The 19,637-nt window shown below is 39.9% G+C and overlaps 1 protein-coding gene across 16 annotated transcripts in view; it reads left to right on the top strand.

Moving 5' to 3' along the window:
* SHLD2 (shieldin complex subunit 2) overlaps positions 1-19,637 on the top strand; it is a 155,122-nt gene that overhangs the window by 40,578 nt on the left and 94,907 nt on the right. For 6 of the 16 annotated variants that reach the window (XM_080687057.1, XM_080687058.1, XM_080687067.1 and 3 more), the window contains exon 2: positions 17,126-17,197. The exons of 6 other annotated variants lie outside the window; for them this stretch is intronic. The gene's annotated coding sequence lies outside the window, so the exon portion shown is untranslated. Of the gene's footprint in view, positions 1-17,125; positions 17,198-17,636; positions 17,743-19,637 lie in introns of all 16 variants that reach the window. 4 more of the 16 variants (XR_013961590.1, XM_080687070.1, XM_080687064.1 and 1 more) reach the window with 1 other exon arrangement.

The raw sequence follows: 19,637 nt of genomic DNA, 5'->3' as shown, positions 1-19,637 counted from the left end.
CCCACTGGGGATGTGCCCGCAACCAAGGTACATGCCCTTGACCGGAATCGAACCTGGGACCCTTCAGTCCGCAGGCCGACGCTCTATCCACTGACCCAAACCGGTTTCGGCCAAATCTATTTTTTTCACCAGGTAGGGGAAATTTTCTGTCATTATTTTTTTAAATAGGTTTGCAACTTCTTTCTCCCTCTCTACTCCTTCTAGCAACCCCATGATACGAATGTTGGTACCCTTGACCCTTGAAGTTGTCCCAGAGGCTCCTTACACTATCTTCATATTTTTGGATTTTTTTTTTTTTCTGTTTTGGATTGGGTGTTTTTTGCTTCCTTATATTCCAAACTCTGTTTTTGTAAATCCTCACCTGAGGATATTTTTTTTCATTGATTTTTTTTTTTTTTTAGAGAGAATGGAAGATAGAGAAGTGGGAGGGAGCGGGAGAGAGAGAGAGAGAGAGAGAGAGAGAGAGAGAGAGAGAGAGAGAGAGAGAGAGAGACATTGATTGGTTATCACCAGGACCCAAATGCTTCTTTTTAAATCCTCGCCTGAGGGTATTTTTTTCCATTGATTTTTAGAGAGTGGCAGGGAAGTGGACAGACAGAGAGAGAAAAACATCAATGTTAGAGAGACACATAGATTGTTTGCCTCCTGCATGCACCCTGAGTTGGTCCAGGGATCGAGCCTACAACCGAGGTACGTGCCCTTGACCAGATGCGAATCCATGACCCTTCAGTATGCAGGCCGACACTCTATCCACTGAGCCAAACTGGCTAGGGCTTAAATTATTTATTTGATTCTTGGCATCCTGTATGCTACTGTTGAGTCCCTGTAAATCTTTCTTTATTTCAGTTAAAGTGTCCTTCATTTCTGAAAAGCTGCTGGAAATGGCTTGGATGAGCCTGCAGGTAGGGAGGGGTGGAGTCTCAGAGAATCACCAGGTCCTTTTATAACCATTGTTTTGAACTCTGTATCTCGTAGTTTTCTTGCTTCCATTTTATTTATTTCTTTTTCTGGAGATTTGTCCTGTTCTTTTTTTTTTTTTTTTTTTTCTTTTTTTTTTTTTTTTCAAATTTTTTATTAAGGTATTATATGTGTACATATCTTACCATTGCCCCCCCCACCCCACTCCCATACATGCCCTCACCCCCCAATGTTTTGCATCCGTTGGTTACTCTTATATGCATGCATACAAGTCCTTCAGTTGATCTCTTATTTCCCCCACCTCTCCCTAACCTTACCGCTGTAATTAGACACTCTGTTTGATGCTTTACTGCCTCTGTAACTATCTTTTGGTTCATCAGTTTATAATGTTTTTCATTATCCCTAAATGAGTGAGATCATGTGGTATTTTTCTTTCATTGCCTGGCTTATTTCACTTAGCATAATGTTCTCTAATTCCATCCAGGTGTCTACAAATGGTAGTAATTCCTTCTTTTTTATGGCAGCATAGTATTCCATTGTGTAGATGTACCATAGTTTTCTGATCCAGTCATCTGCTGACGGGCACCTAGGCTGTTTCCAAATCTTAGCTATCGTAAATTGTGCTGCTATAAACAGAGGGGTGCATATATCCTTTCTGATTGGTGTTTCTGGTTTCTTAGGATATATTCCTAGGAGTGGGATTACTGGGTCAAATGGGAGTTCCATTTTCAGTTTTTTGAGGAAACTCCATACTGTTCTCCACAGTGGCTGCACCAGTCTGCATTCCCACCAGCAGTGCACGAGGGTTCCTTTTTCTCCGCATCCTCGCCAACACTTGTCGTTTGTTGATTTGTTGATGATAGCCATTCTGACAGGTGTGAGATGGTATCGCATTGTCGTTTTGATTTGCATCTCTCGGATAATAAGTGACTTTGAGCATGTTTTCATGTGTCTCTTGGCCTTCCTTCTGTCTTCTTTCGAAAAGATTCTATTTAGGTCCGTTGCCCATTTTTTTATTGGATCATTTATCTTCCTTTTATTAAGTTGTATAAGCTGCCTGTAGATGTTGGAAATTAAACCTTTATCAGTGATACCATTTGCAAATATGTTCTCCCATACAGTGGGGTTTCTTGTTGTTTTGTTGATGGTTTTTTTTGCTGTGCAAAAGCTTTTTATTTTGATGTAGTCCCATTTGTTTATTTTCTCTTTGGCTTCCATTGCCCTAGGGGCAGTATCACTGAAAAAGTTCTTTTGGCATATGTCTGAGATTTTGCTGCCTGAGGATTCCTCTAGTATTTTTATGGTTTCCCGTCTTATATTTAAGTCCTGTATCCATTTTGAGTTTATTTTTGTGTATGGTGTAAGTTGGTGATCTAGTTTCATTTTTTTGCATGTATCTGTCCAATTTTCCCAACACCATTTATTGAAGAGACTGTCTTGACTCCATTGTATGCTCATGCCTCCTTTGTCAAATATTAATTGCGCATATTGGTTTGGGTCGATATCTGGATTCTCTATTCTATTCCATTGATCTATATGTCTGTTCTTGTGCCAGTACCAGGCTGTTTTGAGGACAGTGGCTTTGTAATACAGCTTGAAATCTGGTATTGAGATCCCTCCTACTTTATTCTTCTTTCTCAGGATTGCTGTGGCTATTCGGGGTCTTTTTTTATTCCAGATGAATTTTTGGAGAGTTCTTTCTAGGTCTGTGAAATATGCTGTTGGTATTTTAATGGGGAGTGCATTGAATCTATAGATTGCTTTGGGTAGTATGGACATTTTGATGATGTTGATTCTACCAATCCATGAACATGGTATGTTCTTCCATCTGTTTACATCTTCCTCTATCTCTTTTTTCAGTGTCCTGTAGTTTTCCGCAAATAGGTCTTTTACCTCCTTGGTTAGGTTTATTCCTAAGTATCTTAATTTTTTTGGTGCGATGGAAAATGGGATTGCTTTTTTAGTCTCTCTTTCTGTAAGTTCACTGTTGGTGTATAGAAATGCCATAGATTTCTTGGCGTTAATTTTGTATCCTGCTACCTTGCCGAATTCATTTATTAAGTCTGTTAGTTTTTTGATAGAGTCTTTCGGGTTTTTTATGTACAATATCGTGTCATCTGCAAATAAGGACAGCTTTACTTCTTCTTTTCCAATTTGGATGCCTTTTATTTCTTCTTCTTGTCTAATTGCAATGGCTAATACTTCCAGTACTATGTCAAACAGGAGTGGTGAGAGTGGGCATCCTTGTCTTGTTCCTGTTCTTAGGGGAAATGGTTTTAGTTTTTGCCCATTGAGTATGATGTTAGCTGTGGGTTTATCATATATAGCTTTTATTATGTTGAGGTATGATCCTTCTATTCCCACCTTGTTGAGAGTTTTTATCAAGAAAGGGTGTTGGATTTTGTCAAATGCTTTTTCTGCATCAATTGATATGACTATGTGATTTTTATCTCTCAATTTGTTTATGTGATGTATCACATTTATTGATTTTCGGATATTGAACCATCCTTGCATTCCTGGGATAAACCCTACTTGGTCATGGTGTATGATATTTCTGATGTACTGCTGGATCCGATTTGCTAGAATTTTGTTGAGGATTTTGGCATCTACATTCATGAGGGATATTGGCCTGTAATTCTCTTTCATTGTGTTGTCTTTATCTGGTTTTGGTATTAGGGTGATGCTGGCTTCATAGAAGGAGCTTGGAAGTGTTCCTTCCTCTTGAATTTTTTGGAATAGTCTGAGGAGGATAGGTTTTAGTTCTTCCTTGAATGTTTGGTAAAACTCTCCTGTGAAGCCGTCTGGCCCCGGGCTTTTGTTTGCCGGAAGCTCTTTGATGACTGCTTCAATTTCTTCCATAGTTACTGGCATATTGAGCTGTTTAGATTCTTCCTGATTGAGTTTTGGAAGGTTATATTTTTCTAGGAATATGTCCATTTCCTCCAGGTTGTCCAGTTTGTTGGAATAGAGTTGTTCGTAGTATTTTTTAACAATCCTTTGTATTTCGGCGGGATCTGTTGTTATTTCACCTCTTTCATTTCTGATTTTGTTTATTTGGGTCCTCTCTCTTTGCTTCTTGGTGAGCCTGGCTAGAGGTTCATCAATCTTGTTTATCCTTTCAAAGAACCAGCTCTTGGTTTTGTTGATCTTTTGTATTGTTTCTTTGGTCTCTATGTCGTTTATCTGTGCTCTGATCTTTATTATTGCCTTCCTTCTGCTTACACTGGGCTTTTCTTGTTGCTCTTTTTCTAACTCTTTGAGTTGTTGGGTTAGGTAATTTATTACCCCTGTTTCTTGTTTTTTGCAGTAGGCTTGTAGAGCTATGAACTTCCCTCTCAAGACTGCTTTCGCTGTGTCCCATAGATTTTGGATTGTAGTGTTTTCATTGTCATTTGTTGTCATGATGTTTTTTATTTCTTCTTTGATCTCTCTGGTAACCCAGTCATGGTTTAATAGCATGCTGTTTAGTCTCCATGTGTTTGATTTCTTTGGGTTGTTTTTATTGTAGTTGATTTCCAGTTTTATGCCACTGTGGTCTGAGAAGATGCTTGATATGATTTCTATCTTCTTGAATTTGAAGAGACTTTGCCTATGTCCCAACATATGGTCTATCTTTGAAAATGACCCATGTGCACTTGAGAAGAATGTATATTCTGTGGCTTTGGGGTGAAATGTTCTGAAGATGTCAATTAATTCCATCTGGTCTAGTGAGTCATTTAGGATTGATGTTTCTTTGCTGATTTTTTGTTTAGAGGATTTGTCCAATGGTGATAGTGGGGTATTAAAGTCTCCTACTATGATTGTATTGCTGTCAATCTCTCCCTTGATATCCTCCAGGAGTTTTTTTATGTATTTGGGTGCTCCTGTATTGGGTGCATATATGTTTACCAGAGTTATTTCTTCTTGTTGGATTGCTCCCTTTAGTATTATGAAGTGGCCTTCCTTATCTCTTGTTATGTCCTTCAGTTTGAGATCTAATTTGTCAGATATAAGTATTGCTACCCCAGCTTTTTTTTCAGTTCCATTTGCCTGGAAAACCTTTTTCCATCCCTTCACCCTCAGTCTGTGTGCGTCTTTTTTTCTGAGGTGAGTTTCTTGTAGACAGCAGATATATGGGTCATGTTTTCTTATCCAGTCCATTACCCTATGTCTTTTGATTGGGGCATTTAATCCATTTACATTTAAAGTTATTATTGATAGGTACTTATTTTTTGCCATTCCTATTCTTTACACCTGTGTTCCTTCTTCGCTTCCTATTTCTTTCTTTTTTTTTTTTTTTACAGCAGACCCTTTAGCATTTCTTGCATTGCTGGTTTGGTGGTAATAAATTCCCTTAGACCTTTTTTGTCTGTGAAGCTCCTGATTTCACCTTCAATTTTGATTGACAGCCTTGCTGGGTACAGTATTCTTGGATTCAGACCCTTCCTTTGCATGACTTTGTATATTTCATTCCATTCCCTTCTGGCCTGATGAGTTTCTGTTGAGAAATCAGTTGCTAGTCTGATGGGGGTTCCTTTGTATGTAACTTTCTGTCTCTCTCTGGCTGCTTTTAAGATTCTTACTTTGTCATTGGTGTTTGCCAATTTAATTATAATGTGCCTTGGCGTCGGTCTTTTGGGGTTCATTTTGCTTGGGACTCTGTGAGCTTCTTGGATTTGTGTGGGTTTTTTCTTCTCTATATCAGGGAAATTTTCTGTCATTATTTCTTCAAATAGGTTTTCTATTCCTTGCTCAGCTTCCTTTCCTTCTGGAACCCCTATTATGCGGATGTTGTTTTGTTTCGTGTTGTCCCAAAGTTCCCTTAGGCTCTCCTCCTGCCTTTTAATTTTTTTTTCTAGAAGTTGCTCTACTTGGGTATTTTTTCCCATCTTGTCTTCTAGCTCACTGATGCGGTCCTCTGCTTCTTCTAGTCTACTCTTGATGCTTTCTATTGAGTTCTTTACAGCAGCGATGTCATTTTTCATTTCTTCTTGGTTCTTCTTCATTTCCTCTTGGTTCTTGCTCATATTGTCGAATTTGTCTTCCATTCTTTTCAGCCACCTTATGACCATTTCTCTGAATTCTTTTTCTGGAAGGTTGCTTGCCTCCATTTCGTTTACTTCCTTTTCTGGTGATGCCTGCTTTTCTTTCATGTGCGGGCTGTGTCTTTGTCTCCCCATGGTCTCTCTTCTCTGGGTGTCTGGTTATGTAGTTCTCTCTCTCCTGCGTCGATTTAAAGGCACAAAATACAGCACTACCAGGTACAACACACAAGGCACTGAACAGAAGTGTATTCACGATATTAACAACCTCCAATAAAGGTGACCACCAGAGAAAGGCAAATCAGGGGATAGTAGAGAAAGAAGAAGAGGAAAAGGAAAGAAAGAAGAAGAAGAAGAAAAAAAGGGGGGTGTCAAAATGAAATTGGGAAAAGGGAAAAAAAGAAGAAAAAAACGTAAGAGAGACAAGAAAGAGACTAAGAGAGAAAGGGAAACAGACTATATATATTGGGGATAAAACTCCAATAGAACAATCACTAATCCCAGCAAATGCCAGCAACAAGTACCTGGGGATTAATACAAACTACAACACCAACTAATATTGAGTGAGGCAAGGGAAAACAGAAGCACTAAACAAACAAAAAAATAAACAAAAGAAGAATAAGCAAAACAATCTCACAAAAAAGCATAAAAATTCAATATAATCTACATTCAAACGAACAACAACAAAAGGACAGAGAGAAGAACAATTTTTTGGATAGTTAAGACAGCGAAGAGAGAGGTGTATGGACTTGGAGCAGGGGATTGGAGATTAGATATATAAGTAGGGTGAAATTTTAAAAGGGGGTAAACAGAAAGAATAGGGAAAATCTAAAGCAGGAAAGGGGTAAGATAAACAGGACACTGAAAAGGGAAAAGTGAGGAAGAGAGTGATGGCATAAAGGTAGATTTGAGATAGAGTAAAATGATGCTAAAGGAAAGATAAAAATAGAATGTAGAACATTAATCCCAAAACAAAATGAAGAGAAAATAAAATGACACTTAAAAAAAAAAAAAAAGATAAAATAGCAGTAGTAATAATACGGATTGAAAATAAAAATGTAATAATTAAAAAGGTAAAATCAAGTGAGGAAAAAAAATTAGTTTCTTGAGTAAAAGATGCAAAAAATGAAAATAAAAAAATAAAAAATAAAAATAAAATGTGGAGTAGTGAAGGTCATTCACTTCCTCTGTTGTTCTGTTTGGCTCGCCTGTTTCTCAGTCCGGACAGTATTGCAGTTCCCTGCGTTCCACTGCTCTTCAGTGATGTAAGCCAGTCCTGATTTTAAGCAGGCGGTGTGTCTTTATTCGTATTCCTTTATTTTTGATTACACAAGAGTCAATTTGTGATTCAGCCCCTGGGTGGCAGTGTTTCTGGATTGACTTCTGGGTTTATCTATGGCCTCTCTAGGGAGTGTTAGAGTCTTCTTTCCCTGTGGCACCGGTAGGGTTTGTGGGAGTGGGCTGCCTCAGAGCTGACTCTCGGATGGTCACTCCCCGCTCCGATCCCCAGGTTCCAGAAAAACAACTTTCCCCTGCAGTCTCCCAGGGTGTCCCCAACTGGGTGAACCTATGAATTGGGCTTAGTAATCAGAAGCAAGAATTTCAAGAGGAAAAAGCCCAAGTGTGCGCACTCCGTGGCTGCGCGTAAGTCTAGCACACCCCTGAAATTCTTAGGGTGTCCCTGCACTTCAGATCAAAATGGGTTGCTTTTTAGAGAGCCCTTCTGTTAGCAGCTCTGAGGACCCCCTTCCACATTCACAGATCACGCCAGCCCCAGCAGCCACCGATTTTTCTAGGCACAGACTTCCCTGGTCCTCCAGCTCCCGCAAAACGCGCGTTCCTCTCTCGCGCTGGGACCAGAGACCTCACCTTATCCTAGGCGAAATCTGACCTTTCCGTGGTGGAGTGTAGAGCTCCTCTGAACCCGTGTGTTTGCGCCAATTGGGGAGCGTTGTTCTGGGGCTCGCAGCCGCTCCGTGGGTGCTGCAGTTGTGGATTCTCAGGCTTCCGATAAGCTCCACTTTCCGGTTCCAGATGGCGGCGACTCCGCGTCCAAGCCCGCAGCTCCGGGAGGGGACCCAGCCGCAGTGGGAGCTGCCAGGTCAGGGGAACCCCGTCTAGCAGTCTCCCACCTTCTTCTGGAGTTCAGCTGTCCCCCAACTTGCCAACAAACACTCCTAGTGCGACCCTCAGCTGTTCTTTCTTTCTGCTCCGGGACAAGGCTCGGAACACGTCTGTCTATTCCGCCGCCATTTTTCTCCCTCCTTGTCCTGTTCTTTCATTTGTGACACTAGTGGCCTGGTGCATGAAATTCGTGCACATTAAAAGGGGATTAATTAGAGGAAATATTTTAATATTGCCATTTGCCCTTTCCCTATAATAGAAGTGTCAGAGATGAAAGAAAATTAGTAAAATGTATATGAAAATCTTCCTCCTGTCAGAGTCTGGGGTGAGTTGCAGGACCCAGAGTCAAGTCCCTGCCCACCAAGGTGCCTCAAAATCGAGCGAGATCCAGACCCGGCCAGCCCCACCCCTGTCAAGCCCTGCAGGGTTGGAGGGTGCAGCCTCAGATCCCCTGGCACATGCCAAGCTGGGGGCACAGCCTTAGGTCCCCCAGCACACCCTCAGGTTCCCTGGCCTGGTGCTGGGGCGTGGGGCGCAGCCTCAGGTCCCCCGGCCTGGCGGGCGGCGCAGGCTCAGGTCCCTGCTAATTGCTCCTTAAGGCTCATTACAGGAACTTGGCCCCTGCTGTGGGTGCAGCCATTTTGTGTTACAGAAACCCCACCTCCACTGTGGGAGCTGCCAGGTTTGTGATGGTGTGACGGTCAATTTGCATATCCCCTCTTTATTAGATAGGAAGTTTCTTTGTCTCAGCATTTTGGCTGTTTCCCTGTGTTTGTTTCTGTATATTTGGTAGAGCTACCACATCTCCATACTTGGTAGAGTGGACTTGTGTAGTAGGTGTCCTGTAGGGTCCAGTGGCTCAACCTCCCCAGTCACCTGAGCTGGGCACTCCAGGTATGCCCCTGTGTGAACTGTGTACTCTGTCCTGCTGTAGTTGAGCCTTAGTTGATGTTAGCATCACTGGGAGGGATTGACCCTTAGGCCAATCAGTTGTGAGGATCGTCTGAAACTACAGCAGAAGAGCATCTACTCAGCTGATTCTGTGGAACAAGACTTGCTTCAATGTGGGCTTTCACCAAGTCTTCCCCTTGAGTGTGTCACTTGTGGATGTGGTAGGGTTTTTATTCTGGCATGTTAGAAACTGACCACCAAGTGCACTAGCTCTGGAGCCGCCCAGGAGATGCAAAGTCAGCTACTGCCTGTGCCCTGCAGGAGCCACCCAGCATGAGCTACAAAGAAATCTGCAGATGGGTGCTGCTTGTGTTGGGGTTGAAGGTGCCAGGAGAGGCCAAGCTAAGAACCAAGATGGGCTGCTGCTAGTGCCGGAATTGGGGCCACTTATTGAGAGGTAAGGGGCATGCTGAGGCCAGCTGCTGTTTCTCCGAGAGACTTTAGGAAAGTCCAAAGCATGAGGCCAAGAGGCCAGTTGTATGGAAAAGCCACTGGAAGTGGCTTGTATAAGCCTGCAGGTAGAGAGAAGTAGGGTCTCAGGGAGTCACCAGGGCAGAGCGAAAGTGTGAGCCAGGTTGATGGAGATTCAGATATGGTGCTCCTCCTACCCCTTCAGCTCTCACTCTGATTCCAGGCTAGTTAGTTTCTCCTCAAATGTCTCAAGTTCCTTTCAGGCTGCTGCCACAACGCTGGAGTTCACAGGGAGTGAGGCTGAGTGAGCCCTTTAAGACGAACTGCATGGGGCCAACAGCCTCCATGTCACAATCCCCCCAGGTTTTTACAGCCAGAAGTTGTGAGGACTTCTCTTCCTGGGACTAGAACCCTGGGCTGGGGGTCTTGTGTGGGGCAGGGACTCTTCACTCTTCAGGGAAACCTCCACAGTCAAAATATCCCTCCCAATTTTAAACCACCACTCGTAGGTGTGGGACCAGCCAGTTCCGTGATTCCACCCAGCGTCTTGTGCCCTCCTACCAGTCTCAGTGTGTTTCTTTTTTAATTCCCTAGTTGTAGGACTTCTGTTCAGCTAGATTTCAGGTGTTTCTGAATGGTGGTTGTTCTGTACTTTAGTTGTAATTTTGATGTGGTTGTTGGTTGTGGTGAGCCCCATGTTTACTACCTACATCACCATCTTGACCAGAACCTAAAAAATTTTCCAATATGTGCATTTTAATTTAGACCACCCATAAAAAATAACACAAGAAAAGATACTATAAAAACAATATATGTGCCCATGGTGGATCAGTGCTATAAAAAGTGCCCCCCTACTGTAAACAACTAGAAAACAGGATTAAATGTATGAAAAACTTTTTTCAGCCATTGAACAATAGTCAGTGCAGGGTTGTGACCCTTTTTTTTTTTTAAAATATATTTTATTGATTTTTACAGAGAGGAAGGGAGAGGGATAGAGGGTTAGAAACATCCATGAGAGAGAATCATTGATCGGATGCCTCCTGCACCTCCCCCACTGGGGATGTGCCCGCAACCAAGGTACATGCCCTTGACCGGAACCGAACCTGGGACCCTTCAGTCCGCAGGCCGACGCTCCATCCACTGAGCCAAACTGGTTAGGGCAGGGTTGTGACCCTTTTTAAAAAAAAAAAATTCTTTATTGTTGAAAGTATTACATCTGTCCTCTTTCTTCTCCCATTGACCCCCTCCATTCCTCCCCCCGTCCCTCCCCCCATCCCAGGCCTTCAGCACCCTGTTGTCTGTGTCTAGGATGGTGATCCTTGAGTGAAAGAACATAAATGAGATAAGTGCTACAATTGCATGTAGGCAGTTTCTAGATTGCAGCACAGAGTAAGGAAACCCAGAGCCGAGGAGACTTTGGAGAAGCTAAGGCAACTAGAATTTGTGGAGTAGAAAACTGGAGCAAAGGGTATTATACAGAAATCTACAGAACTGAAATATCTCTGCAGATCTCTGGAAGGCTCCTGTAGAATCTTTTGTTGAATACTCATCTGCACATGCAAGTATGAAACTCCACAATCCTAAGGAAAGCCACAGGGAAAATTAGTATGTTGAACAATTCCAGGAGCTCACACAGTGCTGGAAATAACTTATATTTCTACTATACAAAGTGCAGACACTATTTCATACATGGGGTATTGGCTAGAGACCTTGAATAGGGTTAAAGTAGTCATAGACTAAAGACCTATCTAAATCCACACTAACAAGGCTTAAAAACAAGTTTTGAAAGTATCAAATTGTAACTCAACTGTGTGGCAAAATTAAATCTTGATTGCCAGTAATTTAACTATATGCCAAAACTAAGTCCAGCACTCTTTTTTTTAATCCTCATACATGTCCCAACTGGGGATCGAACCTGCAGCCCAGGTATGTGCCCAGGATGTGAATCGAACTGGCAACCTTTTGGTGCACAGGACAACTCTCAACAAACTGAGCCACTCTAGCCAGGCTAAGACCAACATTCCAAAGAAATGCAGTAAAAACCAGCACCCAGCAATGAAAATGTCCAGTATCAAATAAAAGATTATTAGGGATATTAATCAAATAGGATAATGACCCATAACCAGGAGAAAAAAAAACACAATAAATTGGAAGAGCCTGGAAATGAAATACTTCTGATGATAGTATTGTCATACAAGGATTTTGAAACAGCTATTGTAAATGTGTTTCATATGTTCAAGACGGCATAAGAAAACATGTATATGGTAAGGAGAGAAATGAGTGATAGGAAAAGGACTCAAATGGAACATCTAGAGATGAAAAATAAAATATCCAAAATGAAAAGCAAACCACTGGATGGAATTAACATTAGATTAGACACTGCAAAAGAAGATAATTGAGCTTGAAGATATATCAGAAGAACCTATTCAAAATGGAGTGGAAAGTGAAAAAAAGACTGGAACATTATTAATAGAATATCAGTAACATTTGGAACAATATCAAGTTGTGTAATATATGTATAGAGTCCTAGGAAAGAGAGAGAAGGTAAACAGAAAAATTATTTGAAGAAATAATGACAAAAAAAGTCCAAATCTGATGAAAATTACAAACCTGCAGGTCCATGAACCTCAAAGAACACTAAATGGAATAACCATAAATAAAATTATACCTGGGAACATAGTAATAAAACTGCTGAAAGTCAGGAAAAATAGAAATTCTTGAAATTATCCAGAGGATAAAAGGACATTACTGAAAAAAGAACAAGCTAAGATGAAAAACTATGGAAGCCAGAAGATATTGAAGCAATCTTTTCAAAGTACTGAAAGAAAAATAAATGCTGTCAACATAGTTTCATACTCAGTAAAAAAAAAAATCTTAAAAAATACAGAGCCCTGACCAGTATTGCCCAGTTGGTTGGAGCATCATCCTGTAGGTGGAAAGGTCAAGGGTTGGATTCCCAGTCATTATGGACAACACACATCTTTCTTATATATGATAAGAAATGGTTTTTAACTTCAAAGTTAATGCTGGAAAACTGAATACTGTTTTTTCAAGATCCTATATAATAAAGAGCTAATATGCAAATGGTCGTCTCACCCTCATGCCGTCATGCCATAATGGCTCAGACACTCAACACTGGGGAGAGAGAATTGGGGACCAGCCAGGCTGCGGCCTGGGAGAAGGACAAGCCACACGCCCTGTGGTGCCAGGTGCCAGCAGGGAAGTAGGGGCAATCAGGCTGGTAGGGGAGCAGTTAGGGGTGATCAGGCTGGCAGAGGTGGTTAGGGGCGATCAGGCAGGTAGGCAGGTGAGCAGTTAGGAGCCAGAGGTCCCGGATTGCGAGAGGCAGTCAGACCTCCCCCGAGGGGTCCCGGATTAGAGAGGGTGCAGGCTGGGCTGAGGGACCCCCCCACCCCGTGGATGAATTTTGTGCACCGGTCCTCTAGTAGAAAATAAAATCTTTCCATACATAATTTTCTACAGTCTCCTTATTTTACATATCAGTATATTGAAGAAAAACTTTTGCATGATATTTTATAGTCTTCATGAGTTTTAGTGGCTACAGTGTTTGCCTTTATATGGATATATCATAATTTATTCAACCAGACCACAATCAATGCACATTTTCTTAACTTTTCTAACATATACACACTGCTATGAACAGCCTTGTAGCTAGGTCTGTGAGAATGTACAGCCTGTTTTTCCCTTTCAGTCATATTCCTAGAAGTGGGATGTGGAGACAGAGGGAAGAGGACTTTGACTCTGACGTACACTGCCCGGTCGCTCCCCAGAAAGGCTTTACTAGTTTAAACTGCTGCCAATGGCAGTCACTTTGCTGCACCCTGAACCTTCTACATGGATGCTTGCTAGTTTGATAGATAGAAAGGTTTTCTCATTAATTTATACATTTTTCTTTCATTTTATTAGGAGATGAATGTTTTCAGTCCTTTTAACTATGTATTTTTTCTGTGATAAATACCTGCCTATCTTCTTAACCTGTTTTTCTATTACTTTGTATGTCCATATGTGTACATGCTTGAATACTCCTCATATATTAAGGATAATAATCCAAATGTAATTTAAAATTCACTGTTTTTCAATTGGGAAATGCAAGTAAAGCAACTTAAAGCACTTCTAACTAGTAAAGCAACTGTAAAGCATTTCTAACTAGTAAACTTACTTTTTCAATTGCTAACAAAGTTGTGGTAAGACTGAGAGTCTCAGCCATGGTTTATGGCATTCTAAAGTGTCCAGTTTTTTTGCAAACAACATAATAATAATCAAGAACCATATAACCCAATAATCCAAATGCATGGGAATTTATCACAAAAATAATTGAAAATTGATGCTAACTGCCCCAAATAATTTATTATAGCAATGGCTATAATAGTGACAGTTTAGAGCAAATTAATGAACTAAAGAGTAGTGGCTAACTAAATTAGATTCATTATTAAAATATTAGGCTAGCAGTAAAAATGATTAGGAAGAATATAGGTGACCATATATGGATTGAAACAAAATACAAAATTACTTCAATTTTATGGTTACAACTGTATAAAAATACACAATTAAAAAAAAAAACTTCAAGAAAATACAATGGGTTGGTTTTTGTTTGTGTCACCCAGTATGTATGTGTAGAGTTTCTCTTTTTTTCTTTCTTATTGAATTTATTGGGGTGATATTGATTAATGAAATTATATAGGTTTCAGGTGTCGTTATGTAATATATCATCTGCATATTGCACTGTGTGTTTAACACCCTGTCAAGTCTCCTTCTGGCATCATTTATCTTCCCTATACCCTCTTCTAGGTCCCCTCACCCCCTTTCCCTCTGGTTAGAATTTCTGAGGTTTACCACTAACGTTGTTTGGGCAATTACTCTTTGCCCATTTTGCAAATACTGTCAGATAGTAATTGATGTTGTTCTCATTTGACAGATAAAGAAACTTAATCCCTACTTGACATGTAAAGAAATTTGTTTTTTTATTATGGATGTTTTAAAAATATACAGAAAAAGAAAGAATAGTGTAATGAACCCATGTAACTATCATCTAGCTTCAACAATTTCAAGGTTACATTTTTAGTAAGTTGCAGAGTTGGGTTTTAACAAATCACATCCATCTTACTTCAAAACCCATGTTTTTAATTACAGTCCTATGCTGCCTTATTATTTTATCCTTTGATGCTATTGAATAACTGTATGATGCTTAATGTTTTGGATAAGATAGAATGGAGAAACATTTAACAATGAGTTTTTAGTTTGGTAATAGGATAGATAAAGCACTGTCTTTTCACTACATATATTTTGTAATAAGCATTTTTAGTTGTAGTGTTCTGCAAAGACAAAACCTGCTGATACAGTTCGTCCTGTTTTATAAATCTTTGACCCATTCATCAGACTCTGACCACTCTAAAGATAAAGGATTATGGTTGTATTGGTCTTTCTGACTGAAGTGGCCTTCTGCAGATTGGGAAATTGTATAATTATTAACCCTGGTAATGGATATGAGCTTGAAGTTTCATCTGGTATCTTAATGAGCTTTAACCCTCTGAGTACACCCAAAACATATCTAGAATCATTGAAATATATCAGTTGTCCATAACTGAACTCTGCAGTCCGTGATTTTTGTTTCGATAATAATTTTATTTCCCCTGGCCCTCGGCACATTTTATTCCTGCCCTGCTCACACACTCACAGCAGTCTTAGGTATAAAGACTTTTAAAAAAATTTTACTCTGTTTTGAATTAACAGGACCATACTTTCTAGTCAGTTATTTTGTGGAGATGTCCCATGCCTTTAGGTGTGTATGTTTAGACAGATAAGTGAAGGCATGATGAAGTAATTATTATGTATAAATGACTTGTGTCTATAGAACTTTGATTTGCTTTAGTCATCTTTTATCCTGGGAGATCATCCCTGAACTCTCAAGACTGCTTTGTGTCACCCATGTTTTTACCATCCCCCTGCCTAGAGAGCAAACTTTAATCCAAGGACCCTGTAAATCTAATCTGAATATAGGGTCATTTAGTTAGATTTTCCATTCAATTAAGAGGCTAAGGGACATTTGATACCTTGCTTCTCTGCATGTTATCAATTTGGCTCAAATAAACTTACAAAAAAAGAAAGAGACCAGCTGGTGTGGCTCAGTGGTTGAGCATAATCCATGAATCAGGAGATCATGGTTCGATTCCCAGTCAGGGCACATTCCCGGGTTGTGGGCTCGATCCCCAGTAGGGGGCGTGCAGGAGGCAGCCGATTAATGATTCTCCTCATCATTGATGTTTTTATCTCTCTTTTCCTCTCCCTTCCTCTCTGAAATAAAAATATATTTTAAAAATAAAAAATAAAAACATTTAAAAAAAGAAAGGTTACATAAAAAAGAACGTTGCCTTTTTAAATCCACTGTGATTGTCTCAAATAAAGTGATATTAAAAGTATGTCTGGCCCTGACTGGTTTGGCTCAGTGGATGGAGCGTTGGCCTGCGGACTGAAGGGTCCCGGGTTCGATTCCGGTCGGGGTCATGTACCTTGGTTGCAGGCACATCCCCATTGGGAGATGTGCAGGAGGCAGCTGATTGATGTTTCTCTGTCATTGATGTTTCTGGCTCTCTGTCCCTCTCTCTTCCTCTCTGTGGAAAATCAATAAAATATATTTTAAAAAAAAGTATGTCTGATGTTAGGGGGTGTGGTTGGTTCAGTTATATATTGGTAAAGCATAATCGGGTATTTAGTAGTTAGATGAATAGGATTAGATAAATTCTGCAGAGTTGTGTGGAATGAAAAGAAGAGATGGGCCAAGGAAGAAGAGAGAAAAATTGGAGAGATAGAACTAGTTAGGAAAGTAGAGTGTTCTAGAAACTCAGGACAATTTCACAATTGTCAGGCGTTGTGAGTAGTCAAGTATGGTGAGTACTTACACAATTTGGACTTCACTATTGTCTTAATAGAGATGGCAAATGGAAGTCAGATTGCAGGGCATTTAGGACACAGAAGCAGCGAGTGTCTTATACTCATGAGACATTTTGGAGGTTACCTGTAGCAGGCCTTTCCCTTGGGTAAGACAACTTAGACTGCTTTCCTGGGTCCTGCGTTGGGGTGGGAGATCGGGATGACTCAGGGCCTGTATTGTACTCCTTTTTTTCTGATTATTTAAATTCAGTTTTAAAATTTTGTCACTAAAATTGCAGATAATGGTTGAGTTGCCCCAGGTTTCTCCCTTGTAAGGACACCCTGCATTTAATCCTGTGGCAGCTCAATATTTTATGATTATTTTATGATTGTCATTTTATCTCACCCATTGGACTGTTAAAGATCCTTGTGGTTATTGTTGAGTTCCCAGTACCTAGCATAATGCCTGGCATATAGCATTGAGTCGATATTGGTTACATGAGTGACTGAATGAATAAACCAATAATTACTTGTCTTTTAAACACAAAAGAATTCTAATTAGATGGTGTCACAGATTCAAAAAAGTAGAATGTTTTAAGAAAAGGAGGGTTTGATAAATAATTTCAAATGGCAGTCGGACAAAGATTGAAAAATGACCTTTGGATTTGGCTGTTACAGGTCGTTAGCTTCCATAGCAAAATAGTGTCATAGCAAAATGATTGGAGTAAGAGCCATATTTAAATGGGCAAAAGGATAAATGGGAAGTGAGAACCAGGACAAGCAACATAGGAGTTTTTGTTTTGTTTTTAAAGATTTGAAGCTAAAGGGGAAGACACCATTGGAGAGAAACACAAAGATTTGAGACAGAGGAGGTCATTATCATAGTAAGTTTATGTATTTAATTTGAATATATCTAAGTATTCCCACCTACATGTCAGTATAATATATTCTTGCTCTTCAACTTGGTTTTGAGATCGTTTGAACTTAAAGGTTTTTGCTGTGCTGTTTGGGGCCCTCTCGTGGCCAATCTAATAAATGACATGTAAATTAGATCTGGTATACTAACATGTCTTAGGCAATTTATTCTTTCTATAAGGATTAGATGAGGGTGAGATATGTGGTTATAGCAGTTAATGATGCTTAGTCCTCTTTGATTTGTTATGGGTCAAAACTTGACCTAAGCTTACTATAATTTTTTCCCTTGGTAATAATTCCGTTATTAACTATTTGAACATTGCAGTGTATCTTTGTTTTAGTTGCTAATACAATAATAGTTGCTGATACATTATTCTTAATGTTGCTTCTCAATGTTTTTTATTCTAGGGTTTTAAGAAACAGCATATTTAAAATAATATAGGAACACCTCTGTAACCACACCTAGTTAAAAACATACACATATTCAATACATTCTCATATCTCCCTCACAAAGGTAAGCATGATTCTGAATTTGGTGTTTTATTCTCAGGCCCATTTTAAAAGTCAGTATATTGATATATACTTCAAATTGTTCCTTTCATTTAAAATTATGTTTATAGGGGATTCCAAAATGGTGGCGGAGTAAGTGGAAGCTACACTGACATGCTCCCAGGACCAAACTGGGAATACAACTAAAATACAGAAGAACCAACCTGAAAATCATCTGAGGACTAGCTGGAGAGAACCCTGATAACCGAGGACGGAAAGGGGAGACCGCATAGAGACTGGGAGGAAGGGTGGAAGCATGAAAGGGCTGGCTGGGCTCCCACTGACAGCAGCGGAAGTACCAGAGGGCTGTCTCAGCTGTGGGGGGTTCCCCCTGAGAACTCTGGGGTCTGAACCCCAAGCTGGCCTCCCTAGCAGAGTGCACCAGAACTGAGAAAGGTGCCCACACTGAGTACAATGTTAGCTGTGCGTTTGTCATACATTGCCTTATATAATGTTGTGGTATGGTCCCTCTTCTCACTTTGCTGAGAGTTTTTATCATAAATGGTTGCTGGATTTTATCAAATGCTTTTCCCGCATCTATTGATATGACCATGTGATTTTGAACCTTCATTTTGTTTATGTGGTGTACCACATTAATTTTTTAAAAAATATTTTATTGATTTTTTTTACAGAGAGGAAGGGAGAGGGATAGAGAGTTAGAAACATCGATGAGAAACATCGATTAGCTGCCTCCTGTACACCCCCTACTGGGGATGTGCCCGCAACCAAGGTACATGTGCTTGACTGGAATCGAACTTGGGACCTTTCAGTCCTCAGGCAGACGCTCTATCCACTGAGCCAAACCGGTTAGGGCGTGTACCACATTAATTGATTTGCAGATATTGTACCAACTTAGCATCCCAGGAATAAATCTCACTTGATCATGGTGTATGATCTTTTTAATTTGTTGCAGGATTCAGTTTGCTAATATACATATTTTTAATTTTTATTGATTGACTTGAGAGGCAGAGAAAGAGAGAGAGAGAGAGAGAGAAAAAGAGAGAGAGAGAGAGAGAGAGAGAGAGAGAAACATTGATTTGTTGTTTCACTTATTGATTGATTCTTATATCTGCCCTGACTGGGTATTGAACCCACAATATTGGGATGACACCTAAGGAGCTGAGCTACTCAGCCAGGGCCATCAATCTGTTTAGAGTTTTTTGTTTCTTCTTGATTCACTTTTGGAAAATTCTATGTTTCTAGTAATTTATTATTTATCATATTGTTGAATTTGTTGGCATATTGTCATTTATGATATTTTCTTACAATTCTTTGTATTTCTGAAGTGTCAGTTGTCACTTGTCCTTTTTCGTTTCTGATTTTATTTATTTGGATCCTCTTTTTAAAATTTTTAAAAATTAAATCTTTATTGTTGAAAGTATTATATATGTCACCCTTTTCTCCATTGATCCCATCTAGCCCGCCCCTACCCCAGGCCTCACCACCCTATTGTCTGTGTCCATGGGTTATGCATATATGCATACAAGTTCTTTGCTTGATATCTTCCCACCTACCCACCCTCCCCCCCCTTTCCTCTGAGAATCCACAGTCTGTTCCATGCTTCTGTGTCTCGGGATCTATTTAATCTGGATCTAAATGTATCTGTAAACATTGCTATGATCTATTTTATTGATCAGTTTATTTTATTCATTAGATTCCACATATGAATGAGATCATGTGATACTTGTCTTTCTCTGACTGGCTTATTTCACTTAGCATAATACTCTCCAGGTCCCTCCATGCTGACTCAAAGGGTAAGAGATCCTTCTTTTTTATTGCTGCATAGTTTTCCATTGTGTAAATGTACCACAGCTTTTTAAAAACATATATATTTTATTGATTTTTTTACAAAGAGGAAGG

This window comes from Plecotus auritus, assembly GCF_963455305.1.
Source record: "Plecotus auritus genome assembly, chromosome: 9".
In the NCBI taxonomy this organism is placed as follows: domain Eukaryota; kingdom Metazoa; phylum Chordata; class Mammalia; order Chiroptera; family Vespertilionidae; genus Plecotus; species Plecotus auritus.
This window is presented reverse-complemented; position numbering and strand designations above follow the sequence as displayed.